Here is a 20,774-nt window from a genome sequence, read left to right as displayed (position 1 = left end):
CTGGTCCAGACTTTGTTCCACATGATGGATAAGAACCTCTTTAAGCATCTACAAAGGTGTAACATATTAAAGAGAACTTTGTCTGATCAGCACTGTCCAATTTTGTCTTTGCACTTTCAGTATAGCATGTCCAGTGTTAGCAAACATACATTAAAGGGAAAGTTAATTTTACACTTTGGAAATGGGATGGTTTCATAAAACTACATCCAGTACTTACTGGGAGAATAACAGCTGAACAGGGTCTGAGATCATCTATGGAGACACTTTAATTGTGTCTACATGGAGATCAATGAGAAAAACTCCATGAAAATGGGAGAAAGCAACTTGAAATTTTTATTCACTTCAGTTAATTAACTATAAGCAGAACTATCTGCACACATCAGATCAGAATATTGATCACATTAGAGTGATAAACACAATCTTATCTTCTTCCAGACCACAGTGCACTGCTGAAGTTGAGCGGACATTCAAATACCCATCGTCTAATATATTTAAAATACAAAAGTATGGCAACATAACCTGAACAGTAATAAAGTCAGTAAAGTTCTGCACCACAATAATAAAAGTTGGAGTATTTCTAAAGCTAATTTAAAGGTAATTTTCAACAAAACACAGTTATGTTGTTGTAATCTACCTGTAAATGGGACTTCAGTTTTGAAATAAAACATGTATTTGGCATGGTCTCTTGTAAAATCTAAGGACATGATGCTTTCATGTTTTTTGGGGGTTGGGGGGGGGGGATTCAAGTCACTCGTTGATGGAAACAGTGCTGAAGACACTGCATGTACTCAGGAGATATCTTGACACAAGGATTACATGTAGTGTGGTTGAAGGAACAAAAAGGGCTTCCACAGCATACTGTACATAAACATTAGTCGGAGTGAAAAATAACAAACCGCTGCATTTACCTCAGAAAGAAGACAACACTTACAGTAAATCACTCTGTTAAAAGGCCAAAGAACCTTCAGGAGGAAGCTCTTTACTGAAGCCTTAACTGATGGGCCTGCGTTGAAAGCCCACCCAGACATTGATAGGGTCCGCTCTGACGATTTACACTGTAAGGACTGAGGATAGGCAGGGAAAAGCAGAGCAAAACTGCCTTGGAGAGGCAAGTTCAACTCAGTGTTTTCTATTAGCTCAGACTACAAGAAATTATCACTCCATCTACTTTTTATATGACACCGAGACAGTGTCCGAGGAAAAATGTCTGTTCTTTGTGTGGTTTGAGAGAAGAAGTGTGGATGCAAAAAAGGGGGGGGGAGAGAACAATTCTGTGTTCAAAGAAGCTAGGTTCTAATCTGATGCTGTCTGCTGAATAGTGGTCAGTATCTCTGTGTCAACACAATAAGAGCCAAGACACGTGGCATTAGAAGCTCCATCTAGATGAGATGATAGTGCTGAAGACTTGTCCTCCCGGTAATTCCCTCTGAAGGGGCAGAACGCTGACTGAATTATCTACTCTGCTCTCTAATGACTCACAGATTAAGGAGTGACTGGAAGAACAGGCAGACAGTTATCTACTCAGGTTCACAACCCTAACCCTATGTTTTTCTTGAGAAGGGAATGTTAATCTTTATTACATGACAGTGTTTAGATAATTGGTGACAGACTTTACTCGTGTGATGTCATGAAAGCATTTTGTCGGTGATTAAGTGACTTGAGACAAAAAATTGTTTGCACGTTTCTTTTCATATTTGGGGAAGATTTTGAACAAATTTTAGGAAAAATACCAGTAAAAAATAGATTCCATCCATCCATCCATCCATCCATCCATCCATCCATCCATCCATCCATCCATCCATCCATCCATCCATCCATCCATCCATCCATCCAGTAACAGCTCCAGGAGGAAAAACTCGCTCCAGCTTCTCCTGGGGGATCCCAAGGAGTTCCCTGGCCAGACAGGATATGTCTGAGTTATCAGGTTTGCCAGAGCCTACTTGAGGCCAAACAAAAGTCGTTCTCTATGGCCTCTTCAAATTCCTCTCATGCCTGACTAGTGACTTCTGCAACTGCAGGAGCCATAGTCCTTCAAGGTGCTAGGTATTTGTCATCTGCTCCTTCTTCAATGCCTTCTGTCACTGCTAGTGTCCAACAATAAAACCTCTTGGTAGCTGCATGCGCAATGGAGGCCTTGAATGTAGCCAATTTGGGTTCTGTGACCCCTAACATCTCCTGGGATAAAAAAGAAATTATCCCAGAAGTTTAAGTTGAAGATCTTATGGACAGGGGTCTCTACCATACAGTCTCAGTCCACCCTCACTACCTGTTTAGCTTTACTAAATCTGTTTAGCAGCCTCCCAAACCACCGGATTCAACTCACCACCGGGTGGTGATTATTTGACAGGTCTGCCCCTTTCTTAACCTGAGTGTCCAGGACATAGGGCCGCATGTTCAACAATACGATTACAAAATTAATCATTAACCTTTGGCTCAACGTGGACGGGTATTCGGTACACTTATAAACCACCCTGCGCTTAACCCTCCTGTAGCCTTTGGGTCAAATTGACCTGAAGATGCAAGGGCTTCTCTTCCTCTCTTCAGTTACGAGGGCTTCAGGAGGGATGTTGTTTAGCCCTTGTCTAGCACAGAAGTCTAATAACATTTACACTCAGGTTCAGATCAAGGAGGCTATTCCTCCAAGTCACACCACTCCAGTTAACTTCAGTTTTTAACCAGCAAACAAGCTATCATAGCAGAAATTATATCAGAGCACAGAGCACTAAAAAAAAGACAAGTCAAAATCAAGTTAAACATGAAAAAATGTCCAGTTTTGTTGCTGTAAAGCTTTGATTGACACATATAAACTCTCTGTTTCTCTGCTCATTTAAAAAGATCGGGTTTATGGTCACTTGGTGCCTTTGGATATCCCATCACAAAAGTAGTTTTATTTTGGTCAGATTTGTCCAGATTCTTCCTTCTGTTAAGAGTTTGGAATCCTTCATACACCAATTTTCTGTTGTTTGTATGATTTAGTTTGGAATTGTCTTTTGCCAGTATTTTTGTTTTAGTTATTCTGTGTGAGTAATCCAGTTAAGATCCATCTGAGAATGGTCCTCATGTTGTATGTTGTTGCAGCAGACAAAAATATTGGCCTGATGTGATTATGACCTACTGCAGTCAGTACTGGACCATGAAAGGTTAGTTGGGCTGCATAATTATATAATGAAATAATTATATAGTGAAATGAGAGAAAAAGCATTTGTGGAACCATAAACACTGAGGTTATCTCATCTCATTCGACGGTTACATAGTTCAGTTAAATATGCAAGAACTGTTTTTAAATGACTAAATCTCAGAGGTGGGCTGTTTCTTACTGGTGGTAGACGTCTCATTATAGAACATGACATAATTCATGTACAGTTTTCCTGTAATCTAGCATTTGTTTTATCCTTCTTGGATTAAAAGCAAAGATTGCTGTTTCATAATGAATTATTACACACTTTATGTTTCCAGATTCTCCAGTTCAAGCCAAAGATTCACACTTATAGGTTTTAACACATCTTTTTATCAGCCCTTGTCCTTTACATTGATGAATTATTCATTCGAGTGGTCACAACTGGGGTGTTTTCTTTTCTTTTTGTGTCTTTCTCGCTGGCCTCACACTTTCCAGCTTTTTTTGTTTTTTTTGTTATTTTTTTGCAGGCGGCCACCAGCTGAGATGAAGCCAAGCCAAATGTACGGGAGGATTACAAGGCCTGTAATATTTACATTGGAGTTTTTCCAGTATTTCAAATGAACAATTATGAATTTGTGTTGGAATCACTATGTTGAAGGGGAGATCCTCCAACTGAGATCATTATAGTAACTGCTCGAGTTCTACTTAATAAGAGAAGCACAACTGGCTGTTTCCAGCTGAGCAAAAGTGCTATTGCAAAAATATTCACCCTCTCATCATTTTTTTCATCTTGTTGCTCTAGGACCGAGAATTTAAATGGATTTTCAATGAAATTCTAAGTAATGAACCTACAGTAAATAAATAAAAAAAAATCCAGATTAATTAGGTAATTAATTAAAAAAAAAACTGAAATGTAGTGGGTATGTATATATTCAACCTATTTGCTTGGAACTCTCATTACATTCAGAACCATATAATCAGTAAAATAGTATTGAATAATTTCAGCATAGATACATCTGTTCTGACAGTGCCATAAATCTACACCAGAAAAACACCTGGTAAGGGCTACCACCCAGCAAGAGACAGCCTGAAGACCAAGGAACTGTCCGTACAGGTCAGACACAGAATTGTGGAGACATACAGGTCAGGGTTGGGTTATAAAAATAATAAAAATTAAACCCTGAACATTCTATAGAATACCATTAAATCCATCTTTAGAAAACGGAAAGATTATCCCACCACAGCAAACCTGCTAAGACAGAGGTTGTCGACCAAACCTCACAAATCGGGTAAGGAGGACAATAGTCAGAGAGACAACTAGGAGGCCAAAGATAACCCTAATAAAGCTGGGCAGCTCTTCTGCAGCGATGGGAGGATCTGTCTATAGGACCACTATAAACTATAAACCTGTCATCCTGTAACAGGAGAGTTGCTGGTTTGAGTTCCCGCTTCGTCAGTCTCAGCCGTTGTGTCCTTGGGCAAGACACTTCACCTGCCTTGCCTACTGGTGGTAGTCAGAGGGCTCAGTGGTGCCAGTGTGATTGCAGCCTCACTTCTGTCAGCCAGCCCCAGGGCAGCTTACTATACCTTACTGTAGCTAACCGCCATCATGAATGTCTGAATGAATGGGTGAATGATTGTAGTGTGAAGCACTTTGGGGTTCTTGGACTAGATAAAGCGCTATACAAGTGCAAGCCATTTACCATTCTAGCCAACCAGGCTACTCAAGGAATCAAACCTCCGATTCTCCAGTTGGAGGACAATAGCTCTAACCACTGATCCACAGCCAGTCAGTAATTAAAAATTGTTGGACACAGGCAGCACACATCCAATCTGAAGGAGCTGGAGCAGTTTGTTCATGAAGAATGGACAAAAATTCTAGTAGCCGAATGAACCAAGATCATGGAGACATACTGAGAACAAGTCTCTTGTTGCTGTAACTGCTGCAAAACAGAAAGAATGTCAATGAGGGTGAATACTTTTGCAACACACTGCAGTCCAGGTCCTCCACTGAAGGTTTAACCAACTAACAGTCCTTACTGGAATGCTTTTATCTCAGAGGCTTTTCTCCAAGACTGAGCTCATCTTCGCACCATCATCAGGCCAGTAATTACAGCATCCACCAGTGTCCGAAGCATCCTCGTGTCTCACGCTGCTTTAATCCACAGTAGGATAATACTTAGCAGAGTGGAATTTGAGGCTGTATCAAAATGAAAAGATCTGCCTCTCGACAAACCAGAGGAATGCTTTTATCCTGCAGAGATCGCAGTAGGCACATAGCGTTTGTAAAGTTCTGCTTCAGTCGAGGCCTTCACTCAGACTGCTGGTGTTTCTGAATTTGTTTGAAAGTAAATACTTGTGAACAATGAAAAGGAACTGGCTTTGGAAAAGTTGTTATTAAATGATTTTTTTTAACAGAGCATTTGCCAAGATTCAGAGCTTTTGCCTTTCTATAATAAACAATGACATGTCCGTACTGAAAATATTTACTTCATTCTTTAAAGGCCACTAAACAGAGTGTCATGAGTGTTATGGCGTCAGGTGCCACAGTCTGTATAAATACTGCCGGTACACGTGTTTATAGGAAAACCCCCATCTGGTTTCAGCCAAACGCAGTTAGACACACGACTAAGTTCTTGGATTATTTCAATGGAAAATAAAACAGGGCTGTTTGCTAAGCACCTGGGGGATGGATTGGGGGTTGGAGGGTGCTCAATAGACAGACAAGACAACACTGTTAAAGAGTGCAGGCTCCACATCCCTGAGCCCAGCCCTGTCAACCTGTAAACAGAGTTCAACTTCTGAAGAACCATCCAGAAAAACTCAGTGGCCTTTATGTCATCTCTCAGGATTTATACATGATGACAGTAGCGCTGTGGAAACTTTGAGATTAGTTACTTGGAGCTTTACTTCACCAGGAAAATCAGATAACTTGAGACAGTACATAAACCAATGTTACATGTTAATGTTACATGTTAAAAACAGAGGCTGCACTGCAGAGGAGTGGTTAGAGCTGTCACCTCACAGGATGAAGGTTGTAGGTTCAGAACCTAGCTGGGGCTGCGCAATAAAGTGCGGTATCACTATCATAAAGCACTGCAATATATCATAGACCATTATATTTCAAATATGCATTCATCTTCTCCATGCTAATAATAGAATATTTTGTCAACATATCAGAGTCTCACCGGCCTTGATGCCCACACCTGGTTTAGATGATAGTTATAACAGAAGAGAAAGTGAGGAGTGAGGAAAATGTTGATTTATCGCAACTGATATTTTCATAGTAACATTACATATTAGGAAAACTTAAATTTGCATGTCATAAGTTTTTCCAATATCAGGCATCCCTTATACATTTGGTTCTGAACAACTTTTAGGTCAATCATTGTATACAGGGATAAAAAAAAAATGGTTCTAACAAGGAGCCTTGTGGAACACCCATTTTGCAATTTTGAAAGTAGTTTGATCTCATCTTATTATTTATAAAACATTTTTTCTGTTTTTAAAATATGAACCAAAGCAGTTAAGAGTTTGGTGTTTTGAGAAATTTTACTTTTTATGTTCTTGTAAAATAATCTCATGATTTACTGATCCAATGCTTTTTTAGATCTAAGAATACTGCTCAAACTACTGTCAAATCTCTTACAAGAGTATCTTGGCCAAAGGAAACACTTATAACACACATATCCAGAAAAAGTAAGAAAAACAAACAAAACTATAAACATTGAAAACTAAAAAAAAAAGAAATTCTATACTCACAAAGTCATTGCAGTTGTTATCATAACTAATAACAGCACAGATCAATTACGATATTTTCAGGTTCAGTTAGTGTCCAAATGGATTTAGTGAACAAATTCATTAAAATACACAAAATTATGCTCAAGAATATCATCAAAACAGTTAAACACATGAATATAAACTAATTATGGTATATTTCTACACTTTTCTTGCCTCACCCATTGTGGAATTTATTATACACACAGGATTAGAAACCATATTCATTAGAAATTCCCTTAAATGCGTCTACATTTTTCTCCTTTTTTTTGAGACTTTTACCTGTTTTATGACTAGTGTAGTTTAGTCTAGACAGGCTCTAAAAGCAGCAGGTGACAGTTAATGCAAACACAGAGCTGCTGTAACAGATGACAGAAAGAGTGTTGGAGAAAGTCAAAGGTTCCATGTTTTAAATAAACAAAGTATGAATACAACAACTGCTTTTTTGAACATCTAAAAAAAATAAAAGGTTGTTGGTTTAGTTTTATGTTTGCTCAAGCTTCTTTTTACATCAGTTGTAAAAAAAATAAAAAATAAAACAAGAAAAGAAATTTTATATTGAAGTAAACTGGTTCGAACATTCAACAGCATTGTTGAAAATTGCCCCCAATTATTAGTGACTAAATAATTAAGTGAGCTGAGGAACTGATTAAAAATGTAAACTTGTATTTTGTAGAACTTGCTGTGAACATTTTCACTCAAGAAAAAAAAGGAAAAAAACAACAAAAACAAAGTACCGGTATGTCCATTTTGTATGGGCAGGGAAAATAAAAGTGTTGTTTGACAGTATTGTGTCAATACAAAGTCTGCATGCCCACTCGCTATCAAAAATAGTTTAGCACACAGATGGTTCAATTTAAATCAAATATCGTCTATATCCAAACATTCCAGTGATGGGTATGTAATTGATTAGATTTGCAAGAAGCTGGGATGTTTAAGACTACCACTAGAGAGCAATAAAAGGTAGTATCACAAGTACTACCTGATAGTATTATCAGGTAGTTGCGAGAGTGTCCAACAATCAGTCAAAACAATAAGTGAAGTTCAGCAAACAAAGAAGATGTTTTGTAGACACATTAGACAACGTTTCACATTGTGGGTCTGCTTGAGGCTAGGTGGTTGTATCGTGCAACTACCTAACATGTTCTAATGTTGGAACCACTGGGTACACTACGAAATCTACACTCACTGTGAAGATTCTGCTCACCCAAGACAGACAATACCAAAGGAGGATCATCATATTTTGCACCAAGATTACAGAAACCCCAGGTATTGGACTCTTTACAATACCCCATGTCATTTGCACCATGTCTCAATGATTGGGATCAGCAGGACTATGGGTTCACTGTCCCATGTGTAGGCTGCCATTAACAGAGATGGCTGAGTTTGCAGTGGTGCTGAAACCATGAGGCATGAACTAATGACAACTGATGTATCATGTTCAGCAATGAATTTCAGTTCTGCCTTTTAACAGATGAGCATTGTGTGTCTATTTGGTGACACAAAGGGAAGAAAACAAATCCTGTCAATGTATACTGCGTACAATTCATTCTAAGGTATACAAAGATGTATGAGCAACTAGTATCTACACTATCATAATAATGATTTTTAAATCTACTTTATCTACCTTGACATCAGCTGTTATGTTCTATCAGAGGCTTCTTTTTCAACATGAATTATAAATGAATTGATAAAGTATTTCTGATTCTGATTTGTTGTGTACAGTTACAGTAAGTAAAGTTAGAAGTTGATGTTGCAGTTGCATTGTTTGTACAAAAGTACTTAGTTTCATAACTTGAAATACTGAGATGGACTTTCAGGTTTTACATTTACAGGAAATAATGACTTAATAGAAAAATTATTTCATTTTAAAATTGAGAAACTGATGTTTTTGGTGTTTCCGCAAAATGTCTTTTCATCTCAGTGCTTTCTACAGTTATTTTTAGTAAAAACAAAAGAAAGAAACAAAAGTCCATGGACACAAATTATTAGGTTAGGTTTTCAAGACAGATGTGTGTTTGATTACATAACTTTTCTTTTTTTACTCTGAAGCTTGAGTGCACAATTCATAGTTTAGTTTGTAAAATCTCCAATCAGCATGGAAAATATGCCATCGGTAGTGTCAAGTTTGCTCTGCCTTTCTCAACTGTAGAGACTGGAAGAAAATAACTTTAAAACACAATTTATTGTTTTTACTTAAGTCACTTTAAACATTCAACTTTGAGCGTAAAGAAAAGAAAACAGACATTAGAACAGCCATGTTGTTACTGGAACACCACAAACTCTCTGAGAGTGTTGAACAAAATTACCATTGTCACTAATTGGTTTCTGAAATGCCATTTTAAATTCATAAATCCTGCATTCGTCTGTCACTACTTTGGTGCTTTTGCAGCCACCTCTTTCATAATGGTTGGATGGAGGTGAAGTTTGTGGTTTAACAGCACTTTTTCTTTTGAAGCTGTAAATACAGGACAGGGTGACACAGTAGAGCAGAGGTTAGAGCTGCTGCCTCCCAGCAAGAAGGTTGCAGGATCCGCTTCTCAACCTAGGGTCTTTCTGGGTGGAGTTTGCATGTTCTTCCAGTGCTCATGTGGGTTTACTCTGGGTACTGTGGTTTCCTCCCACTGACCCAAAAAAAATGCATGTTAAGATCATTGGTAACTAAATTGACCCTAGGTGTGAGTGAGACAGTCAATGGTTCTTAAGCCAAACCCTTGTACTGAATCAGGATTCATGAGTCCAAGGTCTCAATTAACCCAAATCCCTCATGTCCTCTAGCAGACAGCCACTAGTGGACTCACCATAAAAAAACAGGTAAATCCCTGGAAATGCTGCCGACTCAGGTTAATTGGTAACTAAATTGATCCTAGGTGTGAGTGAGCGTGAGAATAATTGTTTGTCTCGTTTATGTCTTTGTGTCCCTGTGATGGACTTGCAACTTGTCCAGGGTGTCCCCCGCCTCTTACACAGTGACTGCTGGAGAGGCACCTGCTCCCTGTGACCCAGAAAGGAGACATGGGTAAAGAAAATGGATGGATACAAGACATCAGAATCTACCCAAATTAAGCTCAGAAACGCAAAAAGCTTTATTTGTTGATATCTATCAAAATAACCTTTGGAAACCTGAAAGACTTTATCTCTTTTACTGGTACTCAGTGGACTCCACTGTAAACTACACTCTTAAAGACCAGCTGAGTATTTGGATGTTTTTATTATTGGCTTTTGCTTAATTAGGATTATTCATGTACAGAATTGTTTAATTTGTATTAACTCACAACATTAACGTGGTTTCAGTTTCATGCAGACTTTTTAGACCGATAATATGCATTTATTTATACCAAAAATAAGCTCTGACACATGGTCCAAACTTGTGTCAGATGGCTGCAATAAGTGTGTGAATATTATTATAAGAGGGAGCACTCAACTCAATATGTTTCTACTGTTCTTGGTGCAGCTGGACTTCTAGTATTCTCCTTCTTCAAACTGTTTAGCTCAACTGTCTTTATTTACATTATTCACATGAGGAAGCCATGGGTGCTTCATCATCACATGTCACAAAGACACTGAGGACGATAATCCAGGCCTGCATACATCTAACTGGATTTAATTGGAATGGTGAGCCTCAGCAGCAACAGCAGTAGGAGCTAAAGTTGTGTGTTGTCTGGTGAATATGCCAAGAAAAGAGGATCTGTTCATTTACAGTTCACCAGATGTATGTAGAGTGTTTTGAAAAACATACTTTTTAAAAATCCATCATCTTCCAACATTGTCTGGTCCTAAAAACTCAACAAATTTTTCAAAAGCTGCCTCACGTAGTGGATGAAAAACTGTTACTGTTAGGCAGCTCTAAGTGGGTTCCTGCCCTCTCTAACGACACTTGAGTCAATATCTCAACGGAGTGCAAATGCTGGAGACTAGTTAGTGAAGAGCATTTGCGATGGAGCTTAGAATGAGAGTTAAAATGTTTCAGAGCATTTTTGAGGGTTCCCAATTTTCTCACGTGAGTTGCAGAGGCTCGCAGTCTTGATTCTACAGCTGGTCAGTTACAGACTTACCCGGATAATTGATACAAATCCTTACACTGAATCAGGATTTACGAGTCAGAGGTCAAAGCGTGACTCACTCAAGTGACACAAGTGAACCAGATCACTTTAGTGAGTGGCTCAGATTAGTCTATAAAGTGAACCAAATTTCCCAGCTCTAGAGGCTACAGATTTAAATATTCAGGTCTAACCACTGCAATGACAAATAGCAATTGTTGAAAAACTGGTCTAAATTTGCCTATCTTCATTATAAAGTGTATTCTGGTAGAAAAATCATAAACGCCAGGAGCAGCTGTCAGTGTGCATTCAAAGTAGATACAATGTGGTTGGAGGTGGCCGACAGAATAATGTGCAGAGTTTTTAAGTTGTACACATAAAACTAGGTTGTGGCTTTAATAAACTGGCCTTGCAAAATTATGCTGCACAGCTTGCTGCTTGCTTGGTTGCTAACATTCAGAATTCAGTGTCTGCAGCTGAAAATTCACAGAATTTCTGATCCTTTTTTTGCAGTTTTGATTCTCTAACATGCTCAGCTCAATTAGATATTGGCTTTAGCTTCACTGCAGTAACAAGTAACAAGAGTACCAAATAAGATAAAATGATGACATTCAAGGTTAACACAAAGAAACCTCCAGTCAAAATGATTTATTGTCAAAGTTAATAACTGTTCAAACTTTTTGTTCTACCACAGTGCAGAAACAGTTGAAGAAAATCACTAAATTTTTAGCATTCCTCATCACAAAGTAAAAATGAACGGAAAAGCCAGTACACACAGAGTGACCATGACTTCTTCTGAACCGGACTAAAACTGATCCAACTCACAGGAACACTCAGGACCAATTTAAACAGCTTTGAGACTTTTTAGGAAACTTTAATTAAAAAAAAAAAAAAATCAAGGCTTGTAATTCAGACAGCACTATTAATCAGATTAATGGTGTTATCACCCGGAAACTGGAACTTATCATCAATAAAACTCACTGGCCAATTAATATGGTGGTCTATTGTCTGGACCACTTGGATGAACTCTTTCATTTGTGGATTGCACACATAGTTTAACAGGTGGGGTGGGGGGTCCTTCCTAAACGCATCAGTTTATCTGGGAGCTTACAGAATATTATGTTCATACAGTTTATTGCTGTTCTCTGCTTTGGAACCTTCAGATTAAAAAAAAACAAACAACAAAAAACGAACATGGGTAATGAGCTACAGCAGGCTTCATTGTTTGTTCTGACAGTTTGTTCCTTGCCAGCAATGCTCATGTGTGAAACCTAAATATATGGAAACTTGTCACAAAATGTTTCTGTAGACCTTCTCAAACGCCATAATACAATTCAGTGGTTGTCCCTTTACTGGAATCAGTAGGTTTTATTTTCACACTGTTATCCTGGTGTGACAACTTGATGGTTAAGATGAATAGTATTTAGTTGTCACACTGTTATCCTGGTGTGACAACTTGATGGTTAAGATGAATAGTATTTAGTTGTCACACTGTTATCCTGGTGTGACAACTTGATGGTTAAGATGAATAGTATTTAGTTTCTGCAGAGTTTGCAGAGCCATAGCTCAGGAACTGAACCAATCAGAGTGCCCAGATTTCATTTGCTGTGTCAGAATATTTACACCCCGATTTCTTCATATGCCTCAGCCAAGTCATTCACATCCAAATACGGATGGTATAATGTATAACAAGTTTTATTACTTTGATTAAACAGATATTAATCAGTCAATGTATTTTCTATTCCTGCTTGTTCCGGTTTAGGAATGCAGGGAGCTGATATCTATCTCTAGCAGTCATTGGGCATAAGGAAGGGTAACTTATGGACAGGTTGCCAGTTCATTACTGGGCCAACATCCATTCAAACATGCAATCACAATTACAGATTCTCCACTCCACCCGACATGCAACTGCATGTTATTAGACTGTGGACGGAAACTTAAATATCTGGAGAAAACTCATCATGCATAAAGAGAACTTGCAAAATCCATGCGGAAAAGACCCAACTGAGAGTTAAAGGCAGTGTTATTTAGCACTAACCTGTGCATTGTGAACCTGCGGAGCAGGTTAGGTTTCCAGGTTGCTGCAGTAACAGTCGATACGATACTGAAAAAACCCAAATGAACCTAAAGTTACCACGTTAAGTGCCATTAGTGCTTTGTAGTACATGCCTCTAGATAACCTGGATAGATTTTAATTAACTTTTTCTTATAACAGCTTACACTTCTAAATATAATCAACATAAAGATCCTGAACAAAACAGAGCCCTAAAGAGTGCATGACATAAAAAAATAAATTCATGTGTTCTTTTAGAAAAAAAAAAAATATTTGAAACTAAAATGCTCCATCTTACTTATGTTCTTTCTTACAACGAACCAAAAATTGATATGCTCTTCACTCCAAGAACATGTTCCTTTTGCTAGTTCCCCGTTTTGGAACGGAAGGGGGGAAACAAGCATTCATCATCTCTGTTTTGACCACATGGAAATCATCTCCTGTCTGAACTCAAAAGATCAAATCTTATTTCTTTGAAATTATTTTAAGCACTTCTCAATAATTAACAGCGTAAATTTATTAGTCAGTGCCAGTGTCTTTAAATAATGTTTTTTCTCCTAGTTTCTGCATTTGTTATGATTGTTTAAACTGTTCAAATGATTATCCTTTTATTGTGTTTGTGACTTTGTGACTCCATGCAAGTGAGATGTTGATCTCAATGGGGTTTTAAATCTGGTTAAATAAAAGAAATGAAAATAAAGAACTTTGGCTAAACAGCTGAAACCAGATCTTTACATACACTGTATAAAGAGACGCATTACATTTTTTCTCACTGTCTGACATCAAATCGGACTAAATCTTTCTTGTTTTAGGTCAGTTAGGATTCCCAAATATATTTCAATTTGCTAAATGACCAAATAATGAGAGATATGCTTTTTAAACTTTTTTTTTTTCCAAAGTCACACATCCGCATCCCTTTTCTTAGTATTTGGTAACTTTGCCTTTAAACTGTCTGACTTGGGTCAAAGATTTTGGGTTTTTTCTTCAACAAGCTTCTGACAATAGTTTGCTGGAATTTTGTTCTAATTCTGCTGACAGAACTGGTGGAACTGAGTCGGGTTTGTTGTCTTTTTTTAAATGTATTTTCAAATAATGTTCTTTACTCATGATGTTGTCTATTTTGTGAAGCACGTCAGTTCCTCCTGTAGCAAAACCCCCCACAACATGATGCTGCCACCCCTGCACTTCCTCTCTGAGTGACCTTTAAGCCATGTTGGTTCAGGACTTGTTTCTCTGTGGGTAATGACTCTCTGACCTGCTTCAGCAGCATCTTCATAAGGTGTTTCGCTTTTGTTTTGGTTGATGTGCACATTTTGCACCTAAACACATTCATCTCAGGAACACAGAAACCATCTCCTTCCTAAGCGGTATGATGGTATAATATTCCCTCTGTGTTTATATTTGTGCATAAGTATTTGAACAGATAAATGTGGTGCCTTCAGGCATCTGGAAATTGTACTCAAAGTTGAAACAGAGTTGTAAAGGTTGACAGTCTCTTCCTGCTATCTTGGCTGATTTCAGAGTAATTTTAGCATATGTAAACCTATGAATTTGAAGAAAGTAATCAATAATTCTCTAAACAATCTAAGCATGAGTGATCCAGATTGTGAATGGTTTGCTTTTAGAAAAACAAGTAAATGTTTTGTTTGCCTCTTTTTTCGTTTCTTTCGCATGTAATTAATAAATGCAAGACCTCTCTAAATACTAGTTAACTCATATGAAGTCCAACTTTCCGTGACCCATTTAAAGTTTGAATCATGTTCTATATGGGATCATTTTTTTCCATTTTTTTTTTCAGAATTCATCTACACTTTACAAAGTGCTGCTACCAAAAATCATAGCCCAATATTTCCTACTGAGTCACATATTTTACAGAAGCAGTAGTAAATTGAAAAATATGGGATGAAAATGGAAGAATAATGGCTGAATAGATTTAAGGGCACCCAGTGCATAGGCCCCCTTACAATGACCTGCTCAGGTGATAGAGCAGATTGCTGATACCATGTTCTGCTGCAACTGATGTGTGAGAGGATGAATGAAACACACACCACTCGGAATTTGCCCATTTTTATGTAAACATTAAAGGCAGATAACACCATCAATCAGTTTAATTACATCTCAGTTTTAATTATAATCCTAATGTCAAAGAAGCAGGGATTATTAGTGAGTGTGTGACTCTGACATCACTGTTGTTTGGACCAACAGAACCAGCTCCCTGCTGGCAGCATGAAGAATGACCTGTGTGTTTAACTTATTCAATACAAAGCAGCCATGTAATCTAAATACATATAGTAATATAAATACAGAAGAACCGTATAATCTCACCCATACTGGATATATCCTCACATTGTGTGTGTGTGGACTGGGACATCTTGGCTATGCCTCCTGCCCCAGCTCTGGTTGGGTAAGCTGGCACTTTGTGTTTAAAAAGCTCCCGGAAAGTTTACAGTGAGTGTACTTCTGCCGGGCTTTGTGTGACAAGCTTTAACGCACCATACCCATCAGCAGCAAAACACTCACAGACCTCCCTGGAATCCACCCTGCCACTTTCCATTCATGCATTTTCATGCATCCCATTGCTCCTTTCAGTGGGCCCGTCTCTGCAAACCTCTGTGGGCAATTAGTATTACTTCTGTTTGTCAGTCTGCAACCAAAGATGCTACTGTGTGTTTACCACACTTTTGTTCTGCTGTGTGTCACAGTTTAGAACAGTCCTGGCTTGAATAGAAAATTTCTGATGCAACAGTTTCATCAAATGACCCATTCTGATTGGCAATAGCCCTCAAAAACTTAAACAAAAAAAGTGGTTCCTGTATCTAATGTTTCTTTAAAGTTCACAGTTTGTGTTTAACAATGAAATATTAATATATTGAGTCAATTGTTTTCATTGGGTGAGAGGTCTGGACTGCAGGCAGGCCAGTTCAGCACCCGTCCTCTTCTATTACAAATCCATGCTGTTGTAATGGATGCAGTGTGCAATTTAGCATCATCTTGCTGAAATATGCAAGATGCCCTAAAAAAAGATGTCTTCTAGATGGTAGCATATGTTGTTTTAAAGCCTGTGTATAGCTTTCTGCATTATTGGTGCCTTTTCAGATGTTTAAGATGCCCATGTGCTAAAGGGACTAATGCACCTCCATACCATTAGAGGGGCAAGTTTTTAAACTGTGTGCTGGTACTAGGCCACATGGTCCCTCACCTGCTTAGTAAGGAGAATGTTTCCCAAAAGAAGTTTAAATTTTGATTTGTTGGAGCACAGAACAGATTTTTTTTCTTTGCCTCAGTCCATTTTAAAGAACTTTGGCCCATATAAAATGGTGACATTCCCGGAAGTTGTTCACATAAGACTTTGCATTCTTTGCATGATAGAGCTTTAACCAGCATTTGTCGATGGTACAGTAAACTCTAATTACAGACAATGATTTGTGGAAGTGTTCCTGAGTCCATGCAGTGACGTTCAGAACAGAATCAGACCTGTTTTTAATGCAGTGGCCCCCTGAGGGCCTGAAGATCACGACTACCTAATATTGACTTTCAGTCTTGTCCTTTGAGCTCAGAAATTTTTTTGCAGATTCTTGAAATTATTTGGTGATATTACAAACTATAAATGATGGGATATTCAAAGCATTGAATACATTTTTCTGAAATTGATCCACTTTTTTAGGCACAGTTTTTCACAGACTGTTGAACCTCTTCCCATCTTTACTTTTGCGAGATTCAGCCTCTCTAAAATCCTTCTTTAATAACCAGTCATCTTACTAACCTGTTTCTAATTACCTTAATGAGTTACAAATTTGTCCTCCAGCTGTTTCTTATTTGTATCACTTACATTTACAGCCTTTTGTTTCACATCTTCCATGTTTTTCGATATGTGTTCCTCCCATATTATTCAAGCTTACTTCATTTAAAAGAATGGTACAATTTCTTAATCATTTCATAAGTCTACTACATTCCATTGTGAATAAAATATAAAATAAAGTTTATGAGTTTATGAGATTTGCAAGTTGCTGTATTTTGTTTTTATTTACATTTTATATAACAATTCAAATTGTTCAGAAATTGGGTGAAAATAAAACTGGTACAGATCTGTATATCTTCATTTCAGATCTGTACTCAATTATTTATGTTGGGGCAGCTGCCATGGTGGACACAAAACAAACAAAAGTGGGTTTGTTGAGGCAAGTACAATGTGGGCAGAGGTGAGTATGAATAGACATGCAGCAGATGGCTTTCTTTTGTTTCCGAAAAATCTGGGTACGGAATGACCAAAATTGCAAGTGTTCAATTTGAAGTAAGGACAAATTGACCTGTAGGTGTTTATTAGTGTGAAGAAGAGGTAACAGATCCAGTAACAAATTCTTCCTCAGTACAGATTTTACTGCAGTGAACACTCATACTAAGAGCTGTTCAGTTTTAATCAGATCAGGAAAGACACAAACTCTAGCTTAATGCAAGGATGACCGTGCCTCACAGACCTTTGACCTCTGAGCCTCATTAACTCATCAAATTCAACGTATTCTGAGTCACTGAATATGATACTGTTCCACAGGTTTGTCCTTGTTATATTATTCAATTGTGGCTATACACATAAGGCCTGTAGAAATTGAGCAATTTTGCTAAGATTAGAAGGTTTTAGTGAAGTTAATGTTGGAATGTCAGCCAGTAGCTGCATTGGCACTCTTCAAAATAATCTTATTTAACTAATATAATGCACTTAGTGACACTCTTGGGGAACAATGTGTGGAGAACTCCTTTTTCTTGTGGCTGTTCTCTTTTCAGGGGTCGCCACAGTGAGTCCTCCTCCTTCATCTAACTCTGTCTTCAGTGTCCTCTGTCATCACTCCAACTACCTCCATGTCCTCTCTAACTGCATCCATATGTCTCCTCTTTGTCTTTTTCCTGGCAGCTGCATCTCTAACATCCTTCTACCAATATACCCACTGTCTCTCCTCTGCACATGTCCAAAGTCTGGCCTCTGCACAAACCTCAGTCTGGCCTCTCTAACTTTATCTCCCAGTAGTTCAACCTGTGCTGGACCTCTGATGACCTCCTTTCTAATCGTGTCCATCCTTGTCCCTCCCAAGGAGAACCTCAACATCTTCAGCTCTGCCACTTCCACTTCTGTCTCTGTCTTTTTGTCAGTCCCACTGTTTCCAAACCATACAACATAGCTGCTCTCACTTGTCTTGTAAACCTTTCCTTTGACCTTTGCTGCCACCATTTTCTCACAAATCACTTCTGAAAATTTTCTCCATCCACTCCATCCTGCCTGGATTCTCTTCTTCAAGTTATAGTGTGCCCTGTCCAGGGTGCACCCTGCCTCTTACACAGTGACCACTGGAGATAGGCACCAGCTCCCCATGACCCAGAAGGGAAGAAGCAAGTAAAGAAAATGGATGGATGGATAAATGGATGGATGGGAGAAAAATGCAGTGCTGGGAGCTGAAACACTGTACTATTCCTTTCCAAACTGTAAGCTTGGAAAGGAATGAAAAACCCTAAAATCCCAGATGTAATGTAAACATCTGCTTTATTTCAGTCATCTTCTATAACAGACACTTCACTAAATGTTCATACCGACCACGACAACAAGCAGTTTTATGATGATGATGGTTCTCCTCCTTGTTGATGATTGTCATTGTACAGATTGTATTCAGTCTCTTCTCTAAAATAAACCACATGCTGTGTGTATTCCTTCAGGCACTTGGTCTCAAAAAACCAAAGTGAAGAAGTACAGAAGGGACGTTATTGGGGTGACAGCAATGATGAGTGGCAGCAAACAGCATACTCAATCTGCTGATTTTCCTTTAATCATCAATACTGTACTGATTGCCTTGTTTTGCCTGCTTCCATGTGTTTATTTTTTTAGTGTTCTTGGTATTTTAGTTTGTCACATCCTGCTCCATGTGGTCCCTACTGGAGAGTTTTTTTTCTGCCTTGCCAGTCTTTAGTATTATTAAAAGTTCTTGTTTTCACTGAGCCACCTAATTCCCGAGTCTGCATTCTGGATCCTCACAACCTACCATTATGATGACACTTTTAGCATTAACACAGAGACAGTTTGTTTGAGGCTCACTGTTGAGTTTGTGTTTCTGTCTGCCTTTCTGATGATGTGATGCTTCCTCTGCTTCCAAGAAAAGGTGGGAATCGCTATGGTAGCCAGTGACTCAGCAGATGTAGAATCACTGGATCTTGTGTTTTTTCAAAACTTTCTCTTTATTTTATTTCATCTTGGTTGCCCCCATAAATCCTGTAGTTTGAGCTTCATTGTCATGATTACAACTTTTAAGTTCAGGATATTAAAATATAGCTTTTGCAGATTTCAGTAAATAAAAAGGGGGGAAAAACAAGCCAAACAAACAAACAAAAAAACAAAAAACAAATTTGAAGTGCAAACAAAAAGAGGTTAGTGTGGCATCTGGAGTTTTAAAGTAAATTCAGATATACTCTTCAAAATAGTCTGGTATGGTCACAGTTTAGAATATTGCAATAGTAAGTCCCAAATTCTAATTATTATTATCAAAGTAAGCTAATCTTTGTAGGACTTTGTGTAAAACTTTAACATCTTTTCTTTTGTTGTTGTTTTATTTATTATCCTTTTTTTAACCAACAAAATCCCATTCAGATCACAGATCTCTTTTTCAAGGGAGGCCTGGGCCTGAAGGCATTCTAACATCCATGTTTTCAGACTGTAGGAGGACACCCAGAGAAAACCCCCACAGACATGAGGAGAAATGCAAACTCCAAACAGAAAGAGGCCAGGTTCAAGCCCTGGGCTGACCTTTTTGCTGTGAGGCAGCAGTGCTAGCTACTAAGCCATGGTACTGTGTGCTGCATGTTGTACATTATTCTCTCCAAATAATTTTAACCATCCGGCTCATGTTGTAACAGGAGTATTGCCTCACCATAATTAAGTTTTCTTAACTAGAGAACTAGTTTTGAATGCTGAGTATTGAATGAGTTTGCTGAAGAAGCTGACACAGAGTTGTTAAAATTGGCAAAATGATAAAAGTAAATGTATCAAAAGACTAGCTAAAAGCAGCAAAAGGCTAGACCCTCCTGAAGCCCTCAAATGAGAAAGAGATAGAGAGCGGTAGAGAAGCTCTTGTAACTTAAGGCTAATTTGACCCGAAGGCCATGGGAGGGTTACAACTTAAAGTCGCAGAATAGAACAAAAATAAAGCAGATTACAAACAGAACCATGTTTTTGAAAGAACTGAAGAGATCTCATTGTGTTTCTATGGGGAAAATATTTGTAAATTAAAGTTGTTTGTCATGACGCAGGGAGACTGAGGCAAATCCAGAACGCAGAATCATCATTAAATGAAAATTAATTTAATAAAGTAAAAAAAAAACAAAAGGCTGATGTGGCAGCAAAAACAGACTATGACAAAAATACAAAATGACGAGGCGAGGCGAGGAAGGACGAGAACCAGAACATGAACCAGACAGCAACAACAAACAATGAACCGACAGGGACGTGGAGAAGCTGACCAGGTTTTAAACCAGAGGGTAATTATGGGAAGTGGGCACAGGTGAGTGATTACAATCGCTGACAGGTGTAGATGGACGTGGCAGACAGACAGGGGCAGACTGAGGGGAAGTGAATGATGAAACAGAATAATTCACAGACAAGAAAAACAACAAAATAAATCAAGACAAAACAAAACCCTAATCCTTACATTGTTGTTTGTTTTGAAAAGTATAAAAGTTTCAACACTGTATATGACTGGTTAAAATAGCACAAAGTATGCAGAAGTAGTTTGCAAACAGAAACCCTTCAGAC

The sequence above is a fragment of the Kryptolebias marmoratus genome, linkage group LG17 (genome assembly GCF_001649575.2).
Source record: "Kryptolebias marmoratus isolate JLee-2015 linkage group LG17, ASM164957v2, whole genome shotgun sequence".
Classification (NCBI taxonomy): Eukaryota; Metazoa; Chordata; class Actinopteri; order Cyprinodontiformes; family Rivulidae; genus Kryptolebias; species Kryptolebias marmoratus.
The sequence above is the reverse complement of the archived record's forward strand: the minus strand, read 5'-3'. Positions refer to the sequence as shown.